Consider the following 8,742-nt stretch of genomic DNA (forward strand, 5'->3'; position numbering starts at 1 on the left):
CCAGCTCTGCATTAGTTATTTATTGCTGTAAAACAAATTACATAAACACACAGCAGCCTGTAACCATAGATATTTGTTTTCTCATGGTTTCTGTGGATCAACAATCCTCAGCCAGGCGCGGTGACTCATGCCTGTAATCCCAGCACTTTGGGAGGCTGAGGTAGGTGGACCACCTGAGATCGAGAGTTTGAGACCAACCTGACCAACATGGAGAAACCCTGTCTCTACTAAAAATACAAAAATTGGCTGGATGTGGTGGCGAGTGCCTGTAATCCCAGCTACTCAGGAGGCTGAGTAGCAGGAGAATCGCTTGAACCAGGGAGATGGAGGTTGCAGTGAGCCAAGACAGTGCCATTGCACTTAAGCCTGGGCAACAAGAGCAAGACTCCATCTCAAAAAAAAAACAAAAGGAGAATAGAAAAAAAAAAATCCTCAACTCACCACAACAATTACACTGCATTCTAGCCAGCAGAAAAGGAGTCAAAGGGAAACAATGATGTTACCTTCCTTTCAAGGGCACATTCCAGAAGTTGCACACACCACTTTCATCCGCATCCCTTTGACCAGCTCATTAGTTATACAACTTAACTGGGTGCCCCTGACTCAGGGTCTCTCAGAAGGTTACGGACTCGGGAGGCAGTCATCTCAAGACTGAAGTGGAGAGGACCTGCTTTCAAGTTCACTAGCATAGCTGGCAGCAGGCATCAAGTTATTTCTGGTTATTGGCCTGAAACCTGAGTTCCCTGCCATACAAGCCTCTTCGTAAAGCTTCCCACACAACAAGTCAGCTTGCTCCTCCCAAAGTAAGGACCTCTGATAAAGATAGAAGGAAAAAGCTCTAAGAGAGGGTAAAAGAGAGTGAATAAGAAAGAAGCCAGAATGTTTTTATAACCCAATCTCATAAGTAATATCTCATCACTTTTGCTGTATTCTGTTCATTGGAAGCCTACACTCAAAGGGAGGAGTAAAACAAGGGTGTGAATAACAGGAGGCAGCGTTCTGGGGGGACATTATAAAAGTTTCCACAAGGCCCCATGGGGCTTAGCATTCATTAATATAGACACTCTATCAATACCCTCAACAAAAGAATGAATGAATAAAGCTCAGAAGAGTGAGCTAAGTGGAAGATACAGATTTGGTAGCTGGAGCCACTGGTACATGAGAAGGCCTAGGTGGTCTGGGAAGCACAACTCTAAGGATGATGTGCAGTTTTAGACCTATAATCTCAGGTATTTGAGAGGCTGAGGCAGGAGGATCCCTTGAATCCAGGAGTTTGAGACCAGGCTGGGTAACATAGAGAGAGCCTGCCTCAAAAAAAAAAAAAAAAAAAAGAATAAGAAAGAAAGAGAAGAAAGGCGGGCCATAAATGAACCTGAAGAGCAGCAGTCAGAGAGACAGGAAGCGATCCAAGCAAGAGGGCCATAAAGAAAGTAAAAGGACAAAGACGAGAGCATCTGTAGTGTCACGTGCCCTGGTAAAACTGAAAAGGTGAATGGTTAATGGATTAAAAAAAAATGGGTGTAGCAAGTTGTGATGGTTAATTTTATATGTCAGCTTGGCTGTGCTATGGTACCCAGATATTTGGTCAAACATTATAGTGTTTGTTCTGTTATGATTTTTATTTTTTTTATTTTTTCTTTGTTTTTTTCCTTCTTTTTTTTTGTTTTTTAAATTTTTGTTCATTTGTGAAGATGTTTTTTGGATAAGATTAACATTGAAATTGGAAAACTTTGAGTAAAACAGATTACCTTCTATCATAGGGGTGGGCCTCATCTAATTAATTGAAGGCCACAATAGAACAAAGACTGGCCTCTGAGCAAGAAATATTCTACCAGCAGATTGCCTGTGCACTCCAATTGTAAGTTTTCCCTGAGTCTCTAGCCTGCTAACCTATATTATCAGATTCTAAATTCACTGAGCCTACACAATTGCATAAACCAATTGCTTAAAATAAATCTCTGTCTATAAATACTCACATACATCCTGTTGGTGCTGTTTCTGTGGAGAACCCTAACTAATGCATTAGTATAAATTATTATTCTTTCAAGGAATATAAATGAAAAGAATCCGACAGAATAGGTCAATAGCTTGTGGGAGGCACAGGTTTATTTTTATATGTTTGTTTTATTTTAATGGGAAAGATTTGGACATGCTTATATTAATGTAAAAGGGAAAGAGGTCAAAAGGGAGCAAGAGGTTGAAAATACAATGTAGACAGAGATGATCAAAAGGATGAGATCTGAAATGCAAAAATGGGATAAAAGGCAAGTAGATGAATTTGCCTTACAAAGGAAAAAGGATTCTTCCACTGAGCATGGAGAGATGGAGGTAAGAGTTTGTACTAGTCAGCCATTGTTATGTAACAAACCATCCGTATTGTTTCTCATGAGTCTGCAGATTAAGCTGGCAGTTCTACTGGACCAGATTTGGCAAGTCTTACTTTCAGGCTTGTTCATATTCTGTGGTCAACTGATAGATTGGTTGGGACTGGTTGGGCTAGGAAGGTCGTGGCTAGGACAATTCACCTCTGCTCCATGTGCTCTCATCCTCCAGCAGGTTAGCTTGGGCTTCTGTTCAAGCTCCTGGCAGAGCTCCAAACAGAAAGCAGAAATATGCAAGTACTTCTTCAAGCCTCCACAAAAGGAAATTATATGACCAAGCACAGGATCAGAATGGGAAGGGACTACAAAATTGTAGGGCAAAGAGTGTGGAAAAGAGAGGTCATTAATTGGGGCAATTAATGCAATCACTTTACCTCAGTGGATGTATTTATGGACTTGTTTGTAAATATAGGGGCAAGAAATGGAAAAAGCCAATACCCAAAAGCAATCTTCTGGGGGGTGGGGTAGGTTAATTACTAAGAAAAAAGAAATTAGAGTCAGCAGAGGTGGAATGAGGAAAAGCATTTTCAGCAGACTGTGTGTAAAATTGGAGAGATCATTCTCTAGGGACATATAAGGGATGGGCAAGTAGTATAAAAAGACCAAATGAGGTGGAGACATTATGATAGAAATAATCTCTACATTTGTGAGATTTTCTCCAATAGCCTAGCAATGTTGGTGTAGGAGTGGAGGTGGATGGTTGGATTGATTCAATGTTTGGCTTTTTAAGGATGATCTTGGTGGAGAACAAGGGGACTAAGGATTTTGAAGCCTCTTAGTAGGAGTGACCAGAAATATGTGGCTTCCAATGACAAGGAGAGATAGCAGGTGTCATATATTTCACAGAAGGATAATTTTTTTTCAAGAGTGAAAAAAGTGATTAAAAAGTGATGGATTAGTCAGGTGTGGTGGCACGCACCTGTAGTCCCAACTACTTGGGAGGCTAAGTCAGGAGGATCCCTTGAGCCCAGGAAGTTGAAGCTGCAGTGAGCTATGATTGTGCCACTGCACTTCAGTCTGGGCAAAACAGCAAGACTCCATCTCTTAAGAAAAAAAAGTGATGGTATAAAAGTGATATTTGGAACCCAACACAAGCTGTATTTAGGCGGTAAAGTGACCTATTATTCAAAGTAGGAGGGTTGAGGGAGGTTTCTGTCAAAAAAGAGAATATGTAGAAAGTGAAGGGAGGGTCCTTATCTTTGAACACAGTTCCTGGTGAGTGAGGTTAGCTTATAGGACGTCAGCCTTGAACAAATAAGAATTTATTATGGGGCTGGGCGCGGTGGCTCACACCTGTAATCCCAGCACTTTGGGAGGCCATGGTGGGCAGATCATAAGGTCAGGAATTCGAGACCAGCCTGGCCAACATGGTGAAATCCCATCTTTACTAAAAATACAAAAATTAGCTGGGTGTGGTGGTACACATCCGTAATTCCAGCTACTCAGGAAACTGAGGTAAGAGAATTACTTGAACCTGGGAGGCAGAGGTTGCTGTGAACTGAGATCACGCCACTGCACTCCAGCCTGGGCAACAGAGCAAGACTCTGTCTCAAAAAAAAAAAAAAAAAAAAGAAGAAGAATATATTATCTTTTTTGCAATAGTATTGGGAAAAATAATCATTTGATTGCTTAAATAAGTATGATTGGTTGTCATTAAATGAAACTATTTTAAGATTCTTATTGGAAAAGACTAAAAGGCTTCACAATTATTTGAAAGAAAGCAAAGGAAGGAAGGAAAGATGAAAGGAAGGGAGGAAGAGACGGCAGGAAGAAAGGAGGGCTGGATAAAGGGAGGGAGGGATGGAGAGAGGGAAGAAGGGAGATAGAAGGCCAAGTATAATGCTGTTGTTTTTCCTCACAGGCCATAAATGCAAACAAATAAATTCCTATTACTATTAAAGTGTGGGCCAACCCTTAATCAGCGACATTACTAATAGCTGTGAAATGGTTATACATTTGACCCTTCAACAGCATAGGTTTGAACTTTGTAAATCCACTTATTCTTGGATTTTCTTCCGCCTCTGCCACCCCAAGACAGCAGGACCAACTCCTCCTCTACCTATCCAACATGAAGATGATGAGGATGAAGAACTTTAGGACAATTTAGTTGTATTTAATAAAGAGTAAATATATTTTCTCTACCTTGTGATTTTCTTAATATCATTTTCTTTTCACTAGTTTACTTGATTGTAAGAATATAATACATATAATACAGCATATAATACAACATACAAACTTTGTGTTAATAACCTGTTTATGTTATTGGCAAGGCTTCTGGTCAGCAGGAGGCTATTAGTAGTTAAGTTTTTGGGGAGTGAAAACTTACATGCCAATTTTGTATTGTGGGGGAGGAAGGTCAGGGCTCCTAAACCCTACACTGTCCAAGGGTCCGTTGTATAGTGCGACTCCTACATCTCAGTGCCTGAGTGGCAGCGGAGTGCTACAGCCTAACACATCCTTTCATAATAACTGTTTCTTATTTTACATTTCTTAAACACCATAAAGGGGGACATGCACATTATAGGAACACTTTAACAAACAAAGAAACAAGAATCACCCTCCATTAAAAAAAAAGTCACACTGTAAACAGCCCCTGTGCTTCCATCACCCCAAAACTCCCCAGAAACAAAAGCTTCACCCTAGGTCTCCAATCTGTGTTTTTCTGCTGCTCACCTGCTCCCCACTCCCCTGGCCAGAAGTGTCCAGCAGTGCACCACTACAGTCACTGCCAGCTTCACGAGCATGACACCTGTGCAGCAACACAGGACCCACACACAGAGGCACTTCACGCTTGGTTTAATGCTCTGCTGTAACAGACTTGAAATTCTTAATAATTATGAATAAGGGGACCCACATTTTCATTTTGCACTAGGTCTTGCAAATTATGGAGCTGGTCCTGACTCCCATGTGCCGGTCACGATGGCCTCCAGAGGAGAGCAGGAATGTTGAGTGACTCATCACTCCAGGGCAGGGGAGGATTAGCTGGTGTTCCACTCATTACTTTTCCCAAGAGAAATGATGGGGTGACTTCAGTCTTTGCTATCCATACGTCTCACCACTCTACTTCTGGGAGAAGCAGGAATGAATGTTAGAGACATTTACATATTAGTAATTTTTGTCCCATCACACATCCTTTTGAGGACAGTAAGTGAAGTTCAGACATAAATTATAATATGTATGCATATATAGTTAACTTTGCAAGGACTAGCACATGTAAAGATAGGCTTAAAACAATTTTTCAGTCAACTAAAACATTAGCAACAAAATAAGAAAAAGAAGACTCAATATTTCCAAGAGAGGTCGGGTGCAGTGGCACACGCCTGTAATCCCAGCACTTTGGGAGGCCGTGGTGGGTGTATCATGAGGTCAAGAGATCGAGACCAACCTGGCCAACATGATGAAACCCTGTCTCTACTAAAAATACAAAAATTAGCTGAGCATGGTGGCACACGCCTGTAGTCCCAGCTACTCAGGAAGCTGAGGCAGGAGAATTGCTTGAACCGAGGAGGCGGAAGTTGCAGTGAGCCGAGATTGCGCCACTGCACTCCAGCCTGGCACCTGGCGACAGAACGAGACTCTGTCTCAAAAAAAAAAAAAAAAAATTTCTAAGAGATACGTTTTAGAAGTACAGAATTCTAGGAACAGATTCATTTACTTGAATGAGTTAAAATGAGAATGGAAACTATTAAACATTGAGAAAAGACCTAAGGAAATAGGATACAGTGTTAGCAGCTAGGTAAAGAAACTGGACCAAAACCAAAACAAAATGAAGCAAAACTAAAAAGTAGTTTACTGCAACCTCTTTTTTTCAATTTCAGTCATGAACCCTGTCTCCTACATCAGAGACTTTCTTGTTCCAGTGAAAGATTATATCTTTCTCTCCTTCATCACCCTTGACATGGTACCTTATACACTGTAGTCCTCAATCGATATTTGTTGTTTGATTGAAAATAGTAAATCTAAAAAAGAAACAGAGTCTGATCTTTTAGATCAAAGGAAGCAAACTGTCAGCCTGTAGGCTTGACACAGATAGGTTTTATTTGGCCTGCACTGTTTTTTATATTTTAGTCAACCGGCAATATTTAGGAATCAGGAAATTTTACATAAAAATCTAGATTTCTGGTTTCTCTTTAAATCTGACTACATGTAGCCCAGATCTCTGTGAGCATATGCTCTCCAGCATTCCGTGGCCCCCAGTCCACGCTGTGTCCATCCAACATGAATGTATTTTCCTCTCCTGTGGCAGAGACTGGATTGATCCCCCAAATCTATCCCTAACCCATTCTTACTTCACCCAGGTTTTGGCAGGCATCCTGGCAACCCAGAACAAAGGGAGCTTTTCCTCCTTCCTTACAGCAAAAGGTGGCCATGAGAACAAGTATGGCCTGCCTAGAGTTATACATGTAACTTCTGGGGAAAGTCTTTAAAAAAGGAAGGCCTGCTCTTTCATACTTTCTCCTTCTGCAGGCTGGAATTCAAATGTAATTGCTGGAGCTTCAGTAATCACAGACCATAAAGTAAACCTGGGACTGGTATAACAACAAAATAGGCAGGGCCTGAGCCCCTGGTTCTGAGAATCTGCTGCAGCAGCCCAGAGATGTCTGCCTTAGGCTTTTACATAAGATAGAAACAAACACCGATCTTGCTTAAGCCATCGTTTGAGAACTTCTGCCACATCCAGCCAAATCTAATCCTAAATAATATAACTACAAGACATTGCTAAGAAGCAGAATTCTTCTTCATCATGGTGGCTATTATTAGAATGTAAATGCTATAAAAAATCAAAGTCTTTGGAAAGAAGAGTGTATGCAGGTGATCCCATAGTTTAAAACTGGTAGTTGTACATTCCATGAATGTAAATGGGTTGGGGTTCCTCTGTCTCTGGTAATATTGTCTGGTGGAGAAGCATACAGGCTTTGGAGTTTCTGAATATCTCTGTGACTCAGTCTCATCATCTATAAGATGAGGATAATTAAAATAGTAACTTCCTGACTGGGCACAGTGGTTCACGCCTGTAATTCCAGCACTTTGGGAGGCCGAGAAGGGCATATCACGAGGCCAAGAGATCGAGACCATCCTGGCCAACATGGTGAAACCCTGTCTCTACTAAAAATCCAAAAATTAGCGGGTGTGGCAGCATGTGCCTATAGTCCCAGCTACTCGGGAGGCTGAGACAAGGAGAATCGCTTGAACCTGGGAGGCAGCGGTTGCAGTGAGCTGAGATTGCACCACTGTACTCCACTCCAGCCTGGTGACACAGTGAGACTCCATCTCAAAAAAAAAAAAAGAAATAGTAACTTCTTTAATGGATTCTTGGGAAAATTAGACAACATAATGTGCATAACCAATATGAAAATCTTAATCCTTGAATTCTGGACAGATAAGAAAGAACGTGGCCTGGAGGAGGTAAGACACATGGACCTAGAGGTTCATTTTGCTCTCTGCTTAATCTGCTCTTCCTGCACCATAAACTATTATTATTATTATTTTGAGACAAAGTCTCACCCTGTTGCCCAGCCTGCAGTTCAGTGGTGGGATCTTGGCTCATTGCCCACTAAACCTCCCAGGTTCAAGCAATTCTCCTGTGTCAGCCTCTGGAGTAGCTGGTATTACAGCCGTGTGCCACCATGCCTGGCTAATTTTTGCATTTTTAGTAGAGATGAGGTTTCATCACATTGGCCAGGCTGGTCTTGAACTCCTGACCTCAAGTGATCTGCCCACCTCAGCCTCCCAAAGTGCTGGGATTACAGGTGTGAGCCACCTTGCCCAGTCACACCATGAGCTATTAAAATGGGTGGAAATAATAATGGCAAGTTTTTATTTGATCATGATAGAGCTCAGTATGTTATTTCAAGCCAACATGCACAGGATCTATTGGAAGGTTAAGTCTAACAAGGGAATCTCAGATCTTACTGTTTTTATATCACACTGAAATCATCTTGAAAATCAGTGTGTCTGATGGCATTTGAATAGGAATTATGTTCTTTTTCAAGGCATCATTATTAGACAAGTAAAAATTTAAAATAGCTCTGAGTTTACTAAGAAGCTTAATTTCTGGTATTGGGGTGAGCTTCTTGTCAGAACAGGGTTCATGAAACAAGAATAATGAACATAGATATTTCTCCTTCTATTAACAGAACCATTTCCATACATTTGCATACCTTTTTTTTTTAAAAAAAAGACAAAGCCAATGCACTAGCAAACTAGAAACAGAGAGAAATTGTATCCATTGGAAAGAATTTTTATAAAATTATATTTAAAAGTTTCCTAAGGTAATATCGAATCCTTTCATATAATAATCTCCAGCAAAGCCTAAAGCTTAAGAAAAATTGTTACTTTGAAGTAAATATAGGGATTAGAG

The sequence above is a fragment of the Sapajus apella genome, unplaced genomic scaffold (assembly GCF_009761245.1).
Source record: "Sapajus apella isolate SASKATOON/1434 unplaced genomic scaffold, GSC_monkey_1.0 scaffold1, whole genome shotgun sequence".
Classification (NCBI taxonomy): Eukaryota; Metazoa; Chordata; class Mammalia; order Primates; family Cebidae; genus Sapajus; species Sapajus apella.